Here is a 20770-nt window from a genome sequence, read left to right as displayed (position 1 = left end):
GAAAAGCCAGTACCCTTGCAGCACAGCAAGCAATGACAGAATTCATATAATCAGAAATCCTCATCTCAATTCTTTAACATGCACACAAACACTTCCTACTATCTGTAAAGGAACTGAGCTTTTTGGAGACATGGCTTGACAGGAATTACTTTTTAAGCTTACAAAATTAAGAACTTGATCCTATATCCCACATCCGTGTAAACCTCTTTTCAGAGTTAACAGCCCTATTAAATAAACTAAGCTGCAAGACTAGAGCTCAGTTGATGATACCTATGTACGGAGCTTGCTCTCTTGTGCTAAAATTATATCAGAACATTAAAACATATTTCCATATCTCCCACATACGCAACTTTTTGCCAGCAGCAACAAGAGGATGACATCAAGGCTTAGAAAACATACCAGAGACAGACAGAACAAGAGGGTGGAGTTTCCTGCCCCAACACCCAGACTGAAGTCCAGCAGCTCCCAGGGAAAGTGTTGTCTTTCTACCAGCCCAACGCCTTTGGATCAGGCTCCCACTTATCAGTGTCAAATGTGAAACTCCATTCAGGAAACAAAAAGCTTCCTATTGTTTCTCCCTCCTCCACAGCCTCCTGGCTACTATCTATCCAAGCTACTATCTCTCCCTTTTTCCATGAATAGTTTCAATTTTTGACTTTTGCTATGTTCAGCCTTGGAGCTACACTAGATTAAAAAGGAACAGTAAAAAGAAGCATCTGCTGGTTTATCACTACCCTAGTCTCTGTCGTATAGTTTTGCTAGGACTATTTCTAGTTGCAGTCCAAAGAGCTGCCCTTGAATTTAATCATGCAGAAGTAACACAAAATTCACATGACTCTTGTCATCTTTCCAACTACACCGGTTTTGCAAAAATGTCAATTAAAACAATCAGACCTTTCAACATTACCTTAGCAAAGCTATTTAAAAAAAAAAAAAAAATCAACCACAGGTAGCAGACCTCTTGAAAGAGTTTGATTTACACACTGCTGCACAGTTACTTTCAGAAAAAAAGCTTTTAGTTCAAATACAAAAATGACAACAGTGCTGAAGATTGCTGGGTCCTTGCTTTCTCCTAAGCTGCCTACAAATAAATAAAATAATGTTAACTGATCCAAGTAAAAGTAATAAAAAGTTACGATCAATTACAGGAAAATATCTGACTTGCTATGAATGAAGTGTTACTAAGGTGTGAGAGTAAATTCAACTGATTTTGAAAGTCAGTACTGGAATCCAGTGCTGCAATTCAAGGTGCAGTATGTACCAGAGATTGTAACTCGAATTCCCTCTTTACAGTGGCCCATTTTTCCCAGTCTCACTCTACCATGGCATCCCATTAGCAAAGCTCAGTTAAAACACAAGCAGAACAAGCCAATCAGTCTGAAACTCAGAAAAGTCTTAAATATGATGTAGGAAACATGGCAAACAAGCCCACACAACTGAGGCAATGTAACAATAACAGACTAAATATGATACCCCCACAAATGATTAATAATACTTTTATTAGCGATCATGTTAGCTGCAGGGATAGTGTCTTTGTACAATAATTTGATGAAGACCCAACTAGAAAGACATTAAAAAACCAAAAAGAAAAAAAATCACGTTTGCCAGTATCAAATCAGCCTGCATACACGTCATGCACATGGGGCTGAGACACTACTCTAGGAAGCAGGCTGACAACAGAACACTTGATATCTATGTAACCATGGGCTAGGGAATGGAAAAACGCAGAACCACATTAAAGAAAGGCAAAATCTGCTTACAAAATAGCAGTGACTCAGCTCCTGCAAACTGGTCTGTAACTGCTCTGAAAACGAGATGTGCATTCCTTATGTGCCCTCCGGTTGTACAAAACGAGAACAAGTCCATCTCATAAATACACTTTTAGTATGGTAGGTGATATTCCAGAAAAGGTGTCAAGAAGTATCTGTAACATTGTTTAACCCATGCAAACTTCAGAAAACATTTTCAACCAGTGCTGATCCATACCACCTTTTAACCCTGTATATGTCAATGTTTGATGTATTCAATAAGCAAGAAACACTCATAATCCTGGCCTCAGATCAATCAGAAACAGCTTATCTTGGGGATCCCTCCAACCCTAAAAGGTCCTTCAGTTATTTTTAGGAGAATCTCTTTCTAAAATGCCATGACCCGTAACCTGCCTAGTTCCATCATCTTTGACTACCTAACAAGCAAAGAGTAAGTTCCAAGGCCTTTTCCGACAATCTGTGAAGCTCAGCCATTTAGTATTATAACAAACACTCAGTAACATGGCTCCTCAAAGCATTTATTTGAAGAACTCAACTACATCTGACCTCTTTCAAAAATTAAAGATAACTGTCAGGTTTCCATAATCCATCTCTCCCATCGCAAGAAACCTTGGCTGCAAGCAGCTTTCTCCTTGACCACTTTATTGCTTGACCCCAGTGTTGTTGATTACTGTCTAGGTGAAGGCTTCCAGGTCTTCTGCTCTTTTTTGTTGTTTTCAGGTGTTAATGGTGACTAGGGCTTTTCCTGGTACATTGACTATTTTGGGAAAACAACAAACAAAACCACAAGCAAACAAAACCCAATAAAACCCCAAAATAAAGTACATCTACTCAAAGAATTACTGCAGCACACACGCAGGGGAAAAAAGAAAAGGCAACTAAATCAACTCTATCAATATTACTTTGCTGACAAGCATTAAAAACAAAGTGCTGGCTCCTGAGTATCACTTCAGTATACACTGAGTGGAAGCACCCTCTCCCAAAAGAACAGAAACCTTGAAACCAGCTCATTCCAGGGAAAAGATTAAAGGTTGCTTTTTCAGGTGTTGCTCTTGCACACTGACTCTCTGTGAGCAGACAGTGCCATTTAGCATTGCTAAACTTATATTGCAGAAGTACCTAGAGTGCTCAAATAGGTCAGGGCCTCAGCATACAAGGTACAGAGCATATGCATAATACTTGACACTCCTTGCCTTGTATTTTTCTGTTTCAAGTGCCACTAACACAGTTATGTGAGCAATCCACACAAACAAAAGAAACTCAATAACACTGGAAAAAAAAAAAAAAACAAAAAACCCAGCACAGCACAAAAACCCAACAGATCTGAGTCCCACCAATGGTGTATGTACTATCCAACATACAAGGAAGATAGAAGTAACTCTACCCCTGATATTGCATACAAGAGTCTAGCTAAATGTCAAAATAAAGCAGGTTTGTGGCTTTTTAGGCTGGTATAGCTCCAGTTATTATAACAAAGACAGAACTGGCTATTGAACTAAGTTTTGGTAAATGTGTATGGATGAGAGCTCCAGTTCTCATTTTCCCATCCCCCTACAACCTAGAGGGGAAAGTTGTTGCCTTCAGACTGAACCCTGGTTGAGGTAAAGCAAGAGTGCAAAACTAAGGTTTTACAAGAGCTGTAGGGAGAGAAACTACAGCCAGAGTGCTAAAAAACACGTTTGCCTATCTTAAATTGACTGCATTAAAGATTGAAAAATATGCCATTGCCATAAATTTGAAATGAAGCTTAAAAAGATGGAGCTCTTGGCAACCTGATTATTTTACCAAGCTGACAGCCAGTTAGTCCAGACTGTCTCATTCTAAATACACATACCAGGACAGCACAATCCAGAGGAGGAATGAGCCAACACATTCCCATAACTTCACCAAGGTTTTTGCTCCACAGTGCTGTCCCTTCCAAGAGCTCTCTGCTCCACCACTACCCACCTCTGCCTTCTCAAATGCTCATCCATATCCTGCAAAGCTTCCCTACAGTTCCTCTGTCACAGTCCCTGCAGGGTCTTTGGGCTCCCTTTGGCACACAGCAGGACCCCTGTGGTTGTGGAGGTGGCTGGAACTGGCAATGACTGGCACAAGGCAGCCCTGCCCTCCACCCGCAGCCCAGGCTGCCAATGCTGTGCCAATCTCTGATGTAACTTCTTCCTCACGTCCAACCTGAATCTCCCCACTTCCAGCTTTATTCCATTCCCCCTAGTCCTTTCACTACCTGATATCCTAAAAAGTCCCTCCCCAGCTTTCTTGTAGGCCCCCTTCAGATACTGGAAGGCCACAATAAGGTCACCTTAGAGCCTTCTCTTCTCCAGACTGAACAGCCCCAACTCTTTCAGTCTGTCCTCATAGGAGAGGTGCTCCAGCCCTCTGATCACCCTGGCGGCCCTTCTCTGGACATGTTCCAGCATGTCCATATCCCTCTTGTAATAGGGGCTCCAGAACTGGACGCAGTACTCCAGGTTGGGGTCTCACCAGAGCTGAGTAGAGGGGGAGAATCACCTCCCTTGACCTGCTGGCCACACTTCTCTTGATGCAGCTCAGGATCTGGTTGGCTTTCTGGGCTGCAAGTGCACACTGACAGCTCATGTTGAGCTTCTCGTCCACCAGCACCCCCAAGTCCCTCTCCTCAGGGCTGCTTTCTAGCCAGTCACTGACCAGCCTGTATTTGTGCTTGGGATTGCCTCGACCCAGATGCAGGGCCCTGCACTTGGTCTTGTTGAGCCTCATGAGGTTGGCTTGTGCCCACCTCTCCAGCCTGTCAAGGTCCCTCTGGATGCCATCCCTTCCCTCCAGCCTGTCTGCTGCACCACACAGCTTGGTGTCATCAGCAAACTTGCTGAGGGTGCACTCAATGCCACTGTCCACGTCACCAACAAAGATGTTGAACAAGACAGGTCCCAGGACTGACCCCTGAGGGACTCTGTTTGTCACTGGCCTCCACTGGGACATGGAGCCATTGACAGCCACTCTTTGGGTGTGGCCATCAAGCCAGTTCTTTATCCGTCTCATGGTCCACCCATCAAACCCATGTGTCACCAGTTTGGAGACCAGGATGTGGCGTGGGACAGTGTCAAAGGCTTTGCTCAGGTCCAGGTCAATGACATCAGTTGCTCTCCCCTCATCTATTAATGTTGTGACCTTGTCATAGAAGGCCACCAGGTTTGTCAGGCAGGATTTGCTCTTGGTAAACCCATGCTGACTGTACCAAATCACCTCTTCACTATTCTTGTGTCTCAGCAGTGCCTCCAGAGAATCTGCTCCATGATCTTACCAGGCACAGAGGTGAGTCTGACTGGCCTGTAGTTCCTTGGTTCTTCCTTCTTACCCTTTTTGAAAATGGGAGTAATGTTTCCCCTTTTCCAGTCAGTGGGGACTTCCCCAGACTGCCAGGACTTTTGGAATATAATAGAGAGGGGTTTAGCAACCTCACCTGCCAGTTCTCTCAGTACCCGTGGGTGTATCCCATTGGGTCCCATGGACTTGAACACTTTCAGGTTCTTCAGGTGGTCACGAACCTGATCTTCACTTATGATGGGCAGTTCTTCCTTCTGGTTCTTGTCATTAGCTTCCATGACTATTCCAGAAGTGTGGCTGGAGGCCCTCGCAGTGAAGACTGAGGTAAAGAAGTCATTGAGAACCTCAGCCTTTTCCAGGTCCTTGTGACCATTTCACCTGTTTCCTTTCTGAGGGGGCCCACACCTTCCCTAGGCTTCTTTTTACCATTAATATACGTGTAGAAATTCTTAATGTTCCCTTTAACCTCCCTGGCTAGATTCAATTCAAACTGTGCTTTGGCTTTCCTAACCAGGGCTCTTGCTGCTCGGGCAGCTTCCTTATATCCCCCCCATTCCAGCTGTCCTTTCCTCCACTCCTTGTAGTTTCCTTTTAAGTGATAGCGTGTCCAGCAGCTCCTTGCTCATCCAGGCAGGCCTCCTAGCATTCTTCCCTGCTTTTCTCTTTGTTGGTATACATTGCTCCTGGACACAGAGGAGGTGGTCCTTGAACACTGACCAGCTGTCCTGGGCCCCTCTTCCCTCTAGGGCTTTGTCCCATGACACTTTGGCCAGCAGATCCCTGAAGTGATCAAAGTCTGCACGCCTAAAGTCTAGGGTTGTAAGCTTAGAATATGTCCTCCTGGTTGCCCTGAGGATCTTAAATTCAACTGCTTCATGGTCACTGCAGCCAAGGCTGTCTCTAAGCCTCACATTGGTTACCAGCCCTTCCCTGTTGGTGAGAACAAGGTCCAGCTTCTGGAACTGCACACCCTCCCCCAGAGGCTGGGGAATGCTTCAAAACACACAGCTCTTCACGACGTCCATCTTTTGTCTGCCCTTTGGTAGCCATTGTCCAAAATTGATTTTACTTTCACAAGCAAGCGAGTTCCAGTCTCAACCTCCACCTCTGCCCCAAGCTCACATGGCTGGAACACGTGAAACACTAAGGACCATCTGGCACTCACTCCATGAGCACATTAGAGCAAGCTAACAGGTTACCTCCTAACATGAAGTTTGTCATCAATATATTCTTTAAAATCAACTCAAGGAAAGTGCTGATGGATGGCAAGTAAATCCATCAGATTTGCCTACCTCTGGAGAAAGAACACTGTCTTAGACCACACGAAGGAGCTGCACACTGAAATGCCAGTAAAGCAGGACAAAAGAAATGAAAAATAACCACAGCAAACTCACTCTTCCTTGGGTTCCTTCATTGTGATCAGCAGAGGAAGCACCACATGCCAGCCCTGTTGTCTCCCTGCCAATACCTGGTATAGCAAGGGGATTGGAGAGCAAGGACTGTTTCTCAGTGTTTCAATACCAGAAGCAGTAATTATTACTTTATGAATCGACAAATATATTAAATGGACTTAAACTCCCCTCAAAGCAGTGAAGTAGTTTCTGCTTGCAACAATGTTATTGACAAGGCTGCCTCAAGGCAGAAGTAAATTTTTCCTTAGGTGTATAAATATAGAGATGCAATTTTGACTTAAGCTCCACAAAAGAGGTTTCAAGACAAATATATTTTATATACACACACATACTCCATTACAGCAACTGAATACAGAACACTTGCACAGGAAAGCCCCTAGCCACATCCTAACATCTTGCTGATTTAGCTGTATCATCCAAAACTTTTTCTTTTTTTAACTTGCTTCTCAACTATGCCAGCAAAAAACCTTACTGCAGAAGCCTTTCTAGTGGCTGTGAAATTTTCTTGCCTGCATAAACTCTCCCTGTCATAGGGACACATTTTAAGCAGCAACAGCCACCAGCGGAAAAATTCCTCTAGTAGCCACAGCAACACCTCGAGAGGAAGTGGCAAGATTGGGTAACAAAAGCATGCACACAGGAGGGGTGAAGGCAAATGAGAGCACTGCATCAGTCGACATAAGAACGGTGGAAGTTATAACTGCCTTCACACCAGATTTGCACCAGCAGAAACTAAACTGCAGTCACAATCCTCCTACAAGAAGTAACAGCAGTAAATTCTGCACACAGGTCATACTGACCAACTGTACTTTGACAGACATGGTGTTTCATCTTCTGTTTGGATTTGTGTGTCATGTTTTTTGTGCAATCTATAATCTTGAGAAACAGACTGTCTAAATATGTAAATGCAAGACATTCCATTTATGTCAAGCAGATACTAATCTCCTCCCCGCAACAGCCGATTGTCAGCTGGGACAACTATTTCCCTCCTGAGAAGATACATATCTTACCCATTATCTCCTAAGAGATGCATTACTTCTAAGGAAAGGGGTCTGTTTAGTTTGGAGAAGACAGAGAAATTTTATCAATACTTAATAAGTATCTAAGGGCGAATGTCAGGAGGACAGGGCCCAGCAACAGGACAAGGAGGAACGAGCACAAACCGGAATACAGGAAGTTCCATCTGAACTTAAGAAAATCTTCTAGAGGTGACAGAGCACTGGCACAAGCTGCCCAGAGAGGCTACAGAGTCTTCTCCAGAGATATTCAAAACCCACCCAGGCAACCTGCTCTAGGTGAACCTGCTTTAGCAGAAGAGTTGAACTAGATCTCCAGAGGTCCCTTCTAAACCCCAGCTCTCTGTGATACCACCATTTCTTTACTAAAGCTTATCTCACAACTTCAAACCATCTGTAAAAACCTATTATGCATAAAACCACCCATCCTGGAGTAAACCTCTCCACTCTTCCTAATGAGTGTCCTTATAAAACAAATGCATCCTGACTCTATGAAAAGCACACAATAGATTTAAAAAAAAAATAGAGAGAAGTATGGGTTAGAAAACAAAGCTTAAGATAGATTCAGTAGTTACAGGCTGCCTTGTCTGTGTTTCTACTCAAATATAAATATTTTCTGTCCTCTTCTTTTTTCTAAAAACCCAGATCTGCTGCAGGTTATCCAGCCTGCCATACCACGTCATCACAGAAACCAGTAAGGCCTGGCTGCAGAATTTAGGTCAGCTTGTCTGTGGAGTACATAAGGTCTTACACATAGCCATGAACTTCCTAGTAATGCTTCAGTAATCCCTCTTCATCCTGCCATGCAGCTATTTTACTAGTAACTGCTAGCTTTCTTCTAACTCCCCAACAAAGCCTCTCCACAGGAGGGATGTCTGCAGGCAACTGAGCCTTTATCTCTTCCTTGGGAAGCAGGAAGCTAGTTGTTAAATCAAATAAATGCTGATTCTTATTTCCCAAGACAAAAATAAGTGAAGGATTCCCAATGCACACTATAAAAGGACCTCCTTTTAACCACACAAGGAAAATACAATCAGACAGACCTAGAAATTATCCCTTGAACAGAAGGAACAATTTTCTAAATAGATCATCTAAACAAACCCCTAGCTTTCACAAGGGTCAATTTAAAACAAAAACAAAACCACCCATCAAAATGTGACTAATAAATTCAGACAGTCTAAGGAACAGACGGTGTTTCTGGAGAGAAAGTATCACTTGAGGTGTAAAAACCCATGCCTCTTCAAAGAATGCTTCCCTCTAGAAGTGAATTGCAGGCCACTGCCATGCTAAGCATTGAAAGACTGCATGGGTAGTAGCCCTATTCTTAAAGTACCTCCAAAAAGTGCATATAAATATGCAATGTCTTTGGTTCTAAGGCCCATGTTCTGAAGAGTTCTACATAAAATGTAAAGTATAATTATGTTTAAAAAAAAAAATCAAATGCAATAAACCAAAACCTTCAACTTCTTTGTATAAACAAATGAACCTAATTAAAATATTTTTGAGTATGACAATCTGAAATATGTGAATGCAAGTATAAATAACAGTTTCTAGGAACAGGTCACTGGAATCTCAAAAAATAAAAACACAGCTAACAAGCTTGTCAGTTGGTTTGGTCTTAAAACTCATCAGTCTGCTACCTTTCTGTGCTCTATGGTTGTCACTTCATATTGTCCTCCAAAGTTAGCACTTATCTCCCTGTTAGAACAGAGAATAAAAGCTGAGGAAAAACTCTTTCCTCACGACATCAAATTGTTCTTCAACATTCAAACATTTGTTAAAAGCATTCCTGGTCTACTCTTTTCAACTCATATCCAGATACAGGTACTTGCAAACACATACCGATATGCACTGCACATAAGATATGTAAATCAAATACCCTAGAAAAGGTAAGATTGCAGTAGTTTATTTCAGATCTGTTACAGAAATCAAGCATGTAACATGCACCCGTGCCAGGCCCACAAATGATGTGGTTGTCATTACTGAAACACCATTGTATCACACATGTTGACATGACTTTTTAAGAAACAGAACTCTGTTTTTATAATGATCATCCACAGCTTCACTTCAATTCTGCATCAGGCAACTTTTCCCATTCCTGGCTCAGTACCTGATCAGGCTGTGCTTCTCCTCCTTCCTCCTCTGGCTTCAGTTGGGCTAAGCGCTGGCTCCAGGAGGTTTTGCTGACAGGAATACCAAGCCAAGTGCTGACGGTCACTTTCTCATTTTGACAAGAGCCACAGAACTCCTCCTGTACAAAAACAAACTGTTGTGAATCAAAGTGGCCAAATAAAGGGTTGGTGTTAGTGGAGTGTCAGAGAAATGCCAAAACTCTGTCACACAGAAGCAGAACTTTATTCAACCTTTTGCCACCAGTGCCCAATGTTTGGGGAAGACTAAGCATAAGACTTATTTTAATAATTTCAGAAATACACGGAGTTGCCATATTCTTGAAAAGCAAAGTTCCCTCAAACTAACAATTTGCCATTTCCCACATTTTCTTCAATATATTGGCCCATCCAAACTTAACCAAAAGCATTGCTATTTCTATGCCACCACTTCCACACACCACCATAAAAGCTAGACTAGACTCCAATGACAAATACTTGCACAGTGCATGTCCTCCACACAACTGCTTCGATCACATTTGAACTGCTGCAATACAGAATTATGCCAGGCAAGCAGTCCACCTTGAGTCAATAAGCTACCTGGAAAACACCTCTATTCCTGGGATGAACAAAATGGAGAAGAAACAGATTCCTCCTTTAGCCAACATTTCTACCAGCCAAGACCCCAGCACAGCTATTACCACAAGCTACTCAGAGGCTCCAGGACTGAACAGAGCTCACAGATAGAAAGCAACAACACAGCAAAATGAACAGCAAGCCTCCAGCAGGTAATTCACAAGTATTTATTTTAGTTTGCTGCTTATTAAGTATGCCTCATTATAAATCAAGTATTTTACAGTAATTGCCTCCAATCAACAAACACTGAGAAAGCTGCTATGTAGACCAATGCTGCTCTATAACTGAAACAAGTCCCCTAGCAACAGGCACAACCCTGCAAGACTCTCCATGCACAGCAGGCTGGCTGCCACCACTGCGTCAGTGCCCTTCTCATGCCTCTCCTGCCCTGGCTGTGCCAAGTTGCACTGTTGTACGTGTGAACCCTTCCCTACCACCGTCAACCACCACACGTTGCAGCCAGAGTGCAAATGCCAGCATGTAAAGGTGCTCGCTGCAAGGCTAGCAAGCCCCAGCTGGCAGCAGCACCTTGCCACAAATGGGGACAGCCCCCCAAAGTGAGGAACAGGGTTCAGAGGCAGGGGTGACTGGCTACATGCCTTAACCCTGCCACATTGGTGGTAGCTGCAGTGGAAAGCTGCTCTGCTGGTAACAGACTATGCCCAGTGCCAAGAACAGCGCACTCAATCACCCAAGCTGCTCCCTGGCCACTGCAGCCAAAGAGAAACCCCAAACCAACACACACACACTTCCCTCTTAATTTATTTTTCAAGGCCTTTTCAGGGTTGGCACCTGCTGGCACTCAGAAGTCCACAGCAACAAGCCCTGTGTCATGCTTTCCACAGAGAGCACTTTAAAGGTCAACAGGAACCTGCTGTTCCTGGTTTCTGCTTAGCAGTAGGGATGCAGGATAAGGAGACAGGGAAGATACTGCCAAAAACACAAATAAAATATTTATCTTGAAAAATTTCCTCCTTCAAAGAGGTAGGGGTGGTCAAGCGGTCTCTAGAGGACTAAATCCCTTTTACAGCATACCTCACTGGAACTGGAATTTATGTTGTGTTGTGTTTTTGTTTTTTTTTTTAAATACACAAGACTAAAAAAGCTCTGATTAGATACTTCACAAAGGTCTATTGCAAACAGGTTTCAGAACAGACCTTCAGATTGTACTTAAGCTCTGACAGAAAATGCTCTCATAACCACAGGGCCAATCACCTCACCTGTTTCTGTAACTTTTTTTGACAAGGTCAGAGACCCACATAAGAAGGGCCTAAGTAGAGCTCTCCATGCTCTCCAACCCCTCCTCAGCAGCCACCTCAAAGGCAACAAACAGTTTTTGAAAACAGAAGGCAAAGCCAGCTCCCACCTCCAAAGAATGAAGGCTGTTTTTTGCAAATGCATCAGCGTTTAAGGAAAGGTGTCAGGAGAGGCCAAACAGCAGCACCACCACACTTGGTAATGCATGGAAAGACAGGACAGCTTGTCTTCAAGAGCTGTATCACAATATGAAAGACTGCTGAGGTCCATCACCACCACCCGCCCCTGCCCAGAAGAAGCTGAGCACATGAGCTGGATCATACCTGGAGGAGAGGTGGAAGGAAACAAATGACAAAACACAGCCATAAGTTTTTGAAACACAAAATTCAAAACACACAATCTCACACCAAAATGCAATCTAAAGCAGAAATTCTCATGAAAATTGTATCGGTACACAAGCAGATACTGGGCAGAGACAAGACCAATTAAGGAATGTTTCCCCCAGTTTTTGACACAGAAATCCTTGTCAATTTTGTTACAAATCCTACTTGAAAAATCCTCTCTATGCTTCTTCCTTCAGCGGCCTGAAGTGACAACCACAATTTATTAAAACAAAATAATGCCTTACTTAAAGAAACATGTGTTCTGATACAAGAACACACATCCACTGTTACAGAGTCAATATGTGGGACAGTGGGTACGGAGAAGATTAAAGGGAATGAAAGACGGCCAGAGGGGAGTAGGTTATAAGAAGTGGTACATGTGCTCCTTATTTAATACTTCTTTCAGGCCTCTTCAGCATAAGAAAAGACTTAGACTCCATTTACATGAGAGTGCTGGCATTACCCAGTGCCAATTTAATCTCCGTCACAGGGAGACATTTGGCACTTCAGGCAAAACAAGTGAAACCTGCAAATGCCACATCCTATAACCTGTAGCCTACACTTGGCTGCTCTCATATATGCAGTCACTTAATCAAACATATTTTCCACTAAGGAAAACATTACTTCTGTTGTGCTTAACAGGGGTCATATTTAACAGGGAAGAAAAAAAAAAATCTTTGCTAATAGTGAAAAAAAATCAGATTATGTACTTACAGAACAAATTGCTATGAATTTTGTAAAGAAAGTAGAAGGGGGGAAATCATAGTATTTGGGGAAAAAAAACCCACCACCTTCTAATAAGTGAAGCATTTCCAGTCATTAGAGGTTTAATTTTGGCACCACCAAATAATTCTCAGTTCTACACATATCTCCAAGTACCCAGCCAAGAACAGACATTTGACAATTACTTTGGTTAAAATGCATCTTCCTTCCTTGTTGCTACATAAGAGCAATAACAAACCACCACACAGGAACCCCAAACAAGCACAGAAACCTATTGCAGAAGTATTGGCAAAAGCAGCACATAGCAGCAAAATGTGGTATTTATGTTTAGGTTATCTGAGTGGGGGTCTGCAACCAGCTTAAGCCGATTTATGGCCATCCTGCTGCTGAACACCCCCATTCTCTCCCCACTGTATGCCTGGGAGAAGCATCCTGCCCCACTGAGGCAGAGGTGAGCTGACAGGAAAGCAGATCTCCCCTTTCAACAGCAGTATGAACTCGAATTTGCTCTACCTGGTCTTGAAACTACCCTCTCTTTGGAAAGCACTTTACGCATTGCTCCTACTCCATGCAAGCCTGCAGGATCCCACTGCTGCTCCCTGCAGAGTTCATTGTCCATACTAGGCCCTTACTGGAGCTTTTCACATACCACCCAACACCTTCTTTATATTGAGAGCTGCCTGTAATTTTTTTTCTTCTCTTTGCAGCTACCCTGTGTTCCCCTCTCCATGAGCCAGCACTTTCTGCAACAGAAGAGAGGAAGCAAGGAGAAGTTTGCAGAAGGTCAGAATATAACCATGACCATTAACAAATCAAACCTTGCTGGGCAAAGAAGGCAAAATTTCCCAGTGCTACGTATTAACCTGTTTGATGCACAGGCAGCAAGAGAGGGGGCTGCTGCTGGCAGCTCTAGCATGACATTCTTTTAGCAGATAGCAAGCCAGATCTACGACCTTACAACTTCAGACAGCAAGCAAGAAAATAATGATACAGAAAAAGCTTAACATGGTTGGGCTGACAGAAAGCAGAAGCTATCAGAGCATAGAGGGCCACCACCCTCTCTTCATTCATAAAACAAACAGCAGAATAGGAGCACTGACCAGCTGCATACTAGTCACGATCAGGCTGCTCTGGACCTCTCTGCACATACACTGCAATTTAACAACACAAACTAGGCAGGTGCAGAACTATTCAGCCGAAACCAGGCTTGTACTGTACCCATTCAAGCTGTAAGATTACAGGTACCCGTTCGATCTACTGTAATGAATACGTATGTTCACACAGCAACATGCTTTCAAGCTGATTGCAAACTGGCAGAGCCTGGCCATTCAGCTGCAAGCATGAAAGCCCTATTTCTGGAGAAAAGACTCCCTCAAAAGAACAAATTTCATACACTAAGTGCCAAACACTACATAAAACTTCATCCTTTAAGATTTTCTTTTATGTTTATCTACTCACACTTACCTCAACAATTTTGCTCTCTTTTCCTTTGTCACACTGCCACTATTTTCTTTTGCATTTTTACATGCCTCATTTTCTGGCTTTACTGTACGCTTTACTGTTTCTGTGCTTCTGTAACCCCAGCCCCAGCAGCTTCTTTGTTTAAAATACGTTTCAGTTAAACGAACTGATACTAATAAGGACGCTCTTAAATTCAACATAGGTACATCCTAAATCAAATTACACTGAAAATAAAACACAGTGCAACCACAAATTTTAACCACTGCAAATACAGTCTTGTCCAAACCACTGCATTTTTCATTTTCCTGATTTATTACTAGTACACCTCTGTCAAATTCCCAGTCCAATTTTTCCCCCAGGAATTACTCTACTCCCATTAGACATGCTTTCCATCAAGGCACTACCACCAACCAAACTCACGACTTCTGCAGCACCAACAAGCATTTGTGTATCTGCCCTCCTCCACCTCCTGGTTTCAAGAGCCAATGCATTTGTTGTCAGAGGGGTACGAGGAGAGGAGCATAATTATCAAGCCAGTTTTCCTTTTGTGTCTGCTAACAATGCTGCCAATGAGGTAAAGCAGTGAAGAGATTTAGTTTGGCTTATAAAACAGCAAAAGTTACTTTAAAAAACTTGTGCATGAAAACTTTCATTTGTCCTTTGTCTGTTCCTTTTCTAAGCTAGATCATTTAGTCTTTATTTCTTAATTTAATTAGATAGAAAGCAAGTGCATGAAAGTTTGTGGATGGCAGCCATTGAGAGGAACCCTGTATGTAGACTTCTTGGTTTGTGTTTTTAAACAGCAGTCAGATTAAACATGAAGTCTGGTTCCTCCATGCATCTTTATGAAGGCAATTGCTAATGCATGTGGAAAGTGTTTGTAACCACAGCAGTGCCTGAAAACAAAGCAAGCCATTGCACTACCTTTCACACTTATCACTCCAGTTCTAATGCACAGACTGCCAGGATAGAACAATTCTTATCCTCCCCTTCCACGATCTGTACACAAAGGACTATGTACAAATACACAAAATTGACTCTAATCATTCACTGACACTTGCATTGGTTTAGTGGACAAATTTATACTGAACAATCCAAAGGACATCAGCTTAACAACATGTTCCTCCGTGCTGGGCTGTAATGGTGACACAATGTCAATTACATAATACTTCTGTATAAAATATCAATATTCACAGAGGAAGCTTTTTAACTGAAAGGTTATTTTCAATGATTAGCAAATCAGAATTGTATAAGCAGTGTATTCGAGACAGACAATGAACTATATTTTTTGTTGACAAAATGATGAAATCAACTTTGCATGGGCACACAATAAACTTTTGCCTTTAAGGTACTGCAAGATTATAGAACTGCGTCAATCTCCAGCACATCAATCTCTTCAGCAAGTCTGCACCAGGGTTATTTCAGGTGTTGTTTATACAAGTTCTCACATCAACTTGAAGAGTGCAAGTTCCCTTTTCTTCCCATCCTTAGATGGCTGATGAACAGAGAGATATTGAGACATCATATTCATATACATTCCTACGAACTCGTTTTCTCTTATAGAACCATTAGAGCTATAATCCCATGCTTATAATCACTGCAGCAAGAATGAAATGCTTCAAATAAAGTCCCCTTAACAAAATAGTGCTGCTTTTAGTGAGCATGTCGGTACCTGCAGCACTGACCAGGCTTGAAAACACAGGAGGTGCATCAGTCATGGCTTCTGCAGAACCCAAGGGCACTCATGAACACCTTTTACTGATAAGCTTATCTCAGTTCTGACTTGTAAAGAATGAAGTGCAAAGGAAACAAACAACCAAACAAACAACCCCCCCAAAACAAACAAACAAACGCCCCAAAGCCAAAACAACAAATACCACAAAAAACCCAAAACAGCACAACACCCAAATCCTGCATCTTGGCTGTGGCATAGTAGTCATTAACTTCCATGGGGGTGAGTAGGAGCCAGCGCAGCTGTTTCACTGCTGGGCTGTAACAAGTCTTCATGTTTGTTTTTTTCCTTTCTGCATGAATTTTTACACCGTTAATTTAGGGAAAGGATCCATGCAGCAGATGCTCCACGACACTGTTTGCTGTGAGTCGTACTGCATTTATTGGCTCCATTTGAATATCATAGATGAGACATCTGTATTTAGGTGTCCCCAACCATGATGTCAACATACAAGGGAAACCATCTGGAGACATGACCTGGGCAAAATAAAGTCCTAAGGGGAGGTGAAAAGAGAAGGATTTTAAAACCCCAGTTTGGAAAATGTGCCATTTCTTTTTAAAATTTAAATGCACAGCAAACAGTTTGAAGAGATGTTCGATAGGTAAAGGAAGCAAAAGCATTTAATCATCTGTTAAGCCCACCCTTCAGGTCTGAGAATTCTTTCATTGCATTTTACTGTATTTTCCTTCCAAGAGGACCTTCATAAGAAAAAACACATAATATGCCTAACTCATAACAAAAAGACCATATACAGAGGGTTCTTTTCTCAAACACCAAGGCAGGTGACAAGAACCAAACCATTCCTTTTTCTGTTGGTAACAATAGAAAATGCAGGACCATGGTAAACAGAGGTAGTTACTAGCCTCATCCATTGCAGGCTACCACAGACATTCAAGCTTGCTATTTCTTCTCCTTCATCAGAGCTACGCTCACCAAAAAAAGTGCCTGTGAAAAGAAAAAATCTGAGCAATAACTTTCCTCCTTCCCTAAGGGATGAGTCTATTTTACACTATGACTGTTTCTGAAATCTTGAATATCACAACTCCTTCAATTTTAGAAGTGATATTTTTCTGAGGAAAGAGCTCAAGTGGAAATAAGGAAAATTATAGGTAGGCAACAGTTTTGAGACTACAGGAACATGTTTTCATACCCTGGTTTATACTTGAAGAAGAGGAAGAAAAAATAATATTAAAAAAAAAAAACCTACTGTGCAAACAAACAGGTCCCTGGTGCAACCATACTTTCTTCCCATGCCACAGTTCACCTCCAAGTGTTGGGCAGAAATGGCATTTTGCTGGCTTGATTCCAAGAAAACATGATTCCTCCTTCCAAGGACATCACCCTGAACATTCTGGCAACTGCTACATGAAGGTCTTTGGGCTTCTCTTCCCCTCCTTTTCCTAAAGGGGTCAGGAATCTGCTCTTTCAAGACTGGAAGAATACAGCTGAAGAGACTATAGAAACAAGCGAGAAGAGCTTCAATTCTTTTAATTAAAGAAATTTGTGATGAGACGAATATTGAAGCAGTGTCAGTTAAAATTACTGATGGGGAAATGAGTATTACTGATGATATGAGAAAGTGCCAGTTGGACTTGTGACGCACTTTCCTTTTCATTGTGCCAAAACCCAAGATGATTCTCAAGAAGTTAAACACTAGAAATACTGGCTTTGCTCTTTCCCAAATTTGTTTGGAATCTCTGATGGGGAAAAAAATGTTTGGCAAGCAATCAGTACCTGTTCTTTTTTACATGGTTAAAAGAAAAATGCACCCAATTTGCTTAGACCAAAGGATGTTGAGCCAAACCCATCCCCAGCACAAGCAAGTCAAACTTTGGTAAAACATGTCTCAAAGTGCTCTCAAGGTAAGAGGTACAGAATAGTTTTGAAGCACTAATTACAATCACTTTTAAAAAATATAATGCTGGTTATCTGCTAGAAAACTGTATTTCACAAACATTGTTCTCTGCATTTCATTTCTTGTCTCGGAAACACTTAAAAGCATAGGCTCACAGCACCTCAACATCGCAGCCAATAATAAACACTTTCAAGATCAAGCACCTTTACCATGACACCAGAGAGCCTTAATGAATACATGTATGCTCATGAGACTATGTGTGTGTGGAAAATTAATCACATGCACAAGTCTTTCTATAGCGAAGTCCCCAGACTCTTCACTGCTTGATATGTATAAAAAACCCCACACAAAATCCCCCACAAAAAAAACCAACAAACAAACCAACCAAAAAAACCCACCACATTAAAATGTTAGTTATGTGAAAGCACAGACAAGTCTTTACCTAAATATAGTTTCTGAAGAAAATTATTTCCATTTTCCTTAATACACTGGCAGCACTTTTTTAATAGGATATAAACCTCCCACCTCCAAGAGACAATAAAAAAGCAAAATAAAACTAAAACAAAAAAACCCAAACCAAACAAAAAAAAAAAAAAAGGAGAACCATGTAAACTAGTTTCAGTGCTAGCAAGAAATAGAGAAAATGAAACAGCAGAAAATAAAATAACATGTTTTGCTCTTTCCACTTTATATACATTTGAGTACAACACAAATACTGCTAATTGAGGTTTATAAAATTTAGGGATCTACAGCAATTTTACAAATTAATTGGAAAATGCAAATTATTTAAAAAAAAGGAAAACAAAACTTTCAGAGTTCATTATTTGTTAAAACATTAACTCTAAAACTCTACTGTTTGCAACCAGTTGAGAAACTGGCTTACTTGGCTCTCCCATGACATCACTTGTGACTCGGGTTACTTCTCAATAAAACAGCCCTTACCAGCCCCACACTGATAAAACACCAGAACACTAACTCATCCTCAGTGGTCACACTGTCCATGTATCTGTATCAAAACTTCTCTTTGGTTCTTAGTGGTGCAGAAGAAAGCAAAGGGTGACTCTGGGCTGAGGTGCTGAGTCAGCACTCTGCTTGCAAGACATCCCAAGCCAGCCTACTTGTGTGAAGCAAGAGGAACTAGCAAAACAGCCAGTGCCATCAGAGCACAAGGAGGGAATTCAAAATCCACTTAGCCCTGATGGCTTCAACAGACTTTGAACTGGGACCTCGACACATAGAAGGAACAGAAAGACTCAGAGAAATTAAAAGAACTTTGGGATGGGAAATTTCAGTACAGTGATTTCTTATAGAAATTGTGGCAAGCCACCACACACACGGTTACAAAGGCTTTTGACCACAGGGATGCGTGGTCCTTCTTATCCTCCTGTCACTGGCAGGACCTAGGGCTAACATATCACCAACAGCATTAGCTTTTTTCTTACAGTCTCTGAGCATGCAGTCAAGAAAGCTGTCCACACACAAGATGTACAGTTGTGGTATCTCCATCCCATCACCTACCTTCTGCTACAGAAGAGAGAGGCTTGTCTGAGGAATACAGGACTAAGAGCTGGATTACAAGAACTGCATTTCACATGTTTAGCTGTGTTCGTGCAACACACACTAGTTAATCTCTCCTCAGTAAGCACCTAAACACTTTCACTCTTTGCATTGTTATTACACAGGTTTGTTCTATTAATAATTACCTTTCTGTGACCACAGCACACAGACTTTCTCTCTTGCCAATGCTGCTGCTTTAGAATTCTTCCTCCAGATCTGAACATGTTGGACAGATTACTGTCCCCCCCATGGACGTCAAGACTGGTACAGATATCTTATTGTGCATATCTGAATCTCAGAAAATAAATTACTGCTTAATGATGCTCTCTTCCTTGTGTTACCTCAGGTAGCCTTTGTAAACTTTGTATCTTTATCAAAGCAATCTCGATTGCAAATGACAGTATTGTGTAAATATTCCTTGGGTATTATGTGCAAGAAAACGGAGCAGACATAACACACAACTGTTTTTCACAATAAGCAAGATACAGGCAAAGCACCAAATGAATGCTTGCTCAGAAACATCAGGAAAATGGTGTATAGGATATATAGCCAGAGTAGCATATTCCTAGTTCGGGACCTCATATATCAGTTTCAACTAACAATAAAAGGTTTATAGGGGATTTCTAAATCACAAAGAATGAACATGATCCTGGTCTCTCACCAAGACTTGGGGAATTAATTTAAGATAACAATCAAGAGCGAAGAACACTAACCAATCCTCACCCAAAGTTTGAGTTAGGGGCAAAGGGGAGTTAAAAAAACCCACCAAAAAACAAGGAAGGAAATAAGACACAGAAAGGAATTTAGCTACACTGTCTGGGATGAGAGTGCTTTTTTGAGAGCTCAGAGTGGTGGCATCAAAATCTCTGTTCTGTTCCTTCAAATTTCTTGCATCCTAACACCCTCTCTCATTCCCCACCTTCAGTTTTAGAGGCAGAAAAGATGATCCCTTCCCATCACAGCTGACAGACATAATACTAAAAAATACAAAATGCTTCTCCCTTTAAAAAAACAAACAAACAAACAACAACAAAACAACCAAAGCTCCAACAATGCATACGAGTAGCTAGCATCCCAAAGTTATTACTTAAGATGTTTCGTTCCAGCACCAGCAACTAAACCAAGTAAAACCTCACTTTCAGCACCACCATTACAGGAAGTACTGCTGAGACTTACTCCACCAAACAACAGGCTGGTTACCACTACCGTCCTCCATTTTCAAGTCTGAGTAACCTACTTCATGGTTTTTAGACACTGGGAACGTCCAGAAGAGAAACTGGCACGGACTGCAAATGCACAGCCTGCATCCATCCCCACTGACCGCAGACCAGCTTCTCTAAAGGATGCTGGGCAAGCCACAAGCTTTCTGTGCTCGAATTCGTGTTTAACAGCAGTGGCAGTACTGATAACGAGGACGGGGGGGAAATGGAGGTTGCAAGACAGAGGAGCTGCTGTGCCAGGCTTAGGGATCCTTACGGAGTCGATATTGCCACGTATCAGAGAGCTGGGGGAAGGGAGGAGACATGCCTCGAAAAAACACGGATGATTCTCTGAC

At 42.0% G+C, this 20770-nt stretch overlaps 1 protein-coding gene across 2 annotated transcripts in view; it reads right to left on the bottom strand.

Moving 5' to 3' along the window:
- LRRC8D (leucine rich repeat containing 8 VRAC subunit D) overlaps positions 1-9631 on the bottom strand; it is a 35580-nt gene extending 25949 nt beyond the window's left edge. For both annotated transcript variants that reach the window (XM_054384268.1, XM_054384269.1), the window contains exon 1: positions 9614-9631. The gene's annotated coding sequence lies outside the window, so the exon portion shown is untranslated. The remainder of the gene's footprint in view (positions 1-9613) is intronic.
- Between the last annotated feature and the right edge of the window lie 11139 nt (positions 9632-20770).

The sequence above is a fragment of the Indicator indicator genome, chromosome 10, assembly GCF_027791375.1.
Source record: "Indicator indicator isolate 239-I01 chromosome 10, UM_Iind_1.1, whole genome shotgun sequence".
Taxonomy (NCBI): domain Eukaryota; kingdom Metazoa; phylum Chordata; class Aves; order Piciformes; family Indicatoridae; genus Indicator; species Indicator indicator.
Note: the sequence above shows the minus strand (reverse complement) of the source record. Positions and strands in the feature narration are given on the sequence as shown.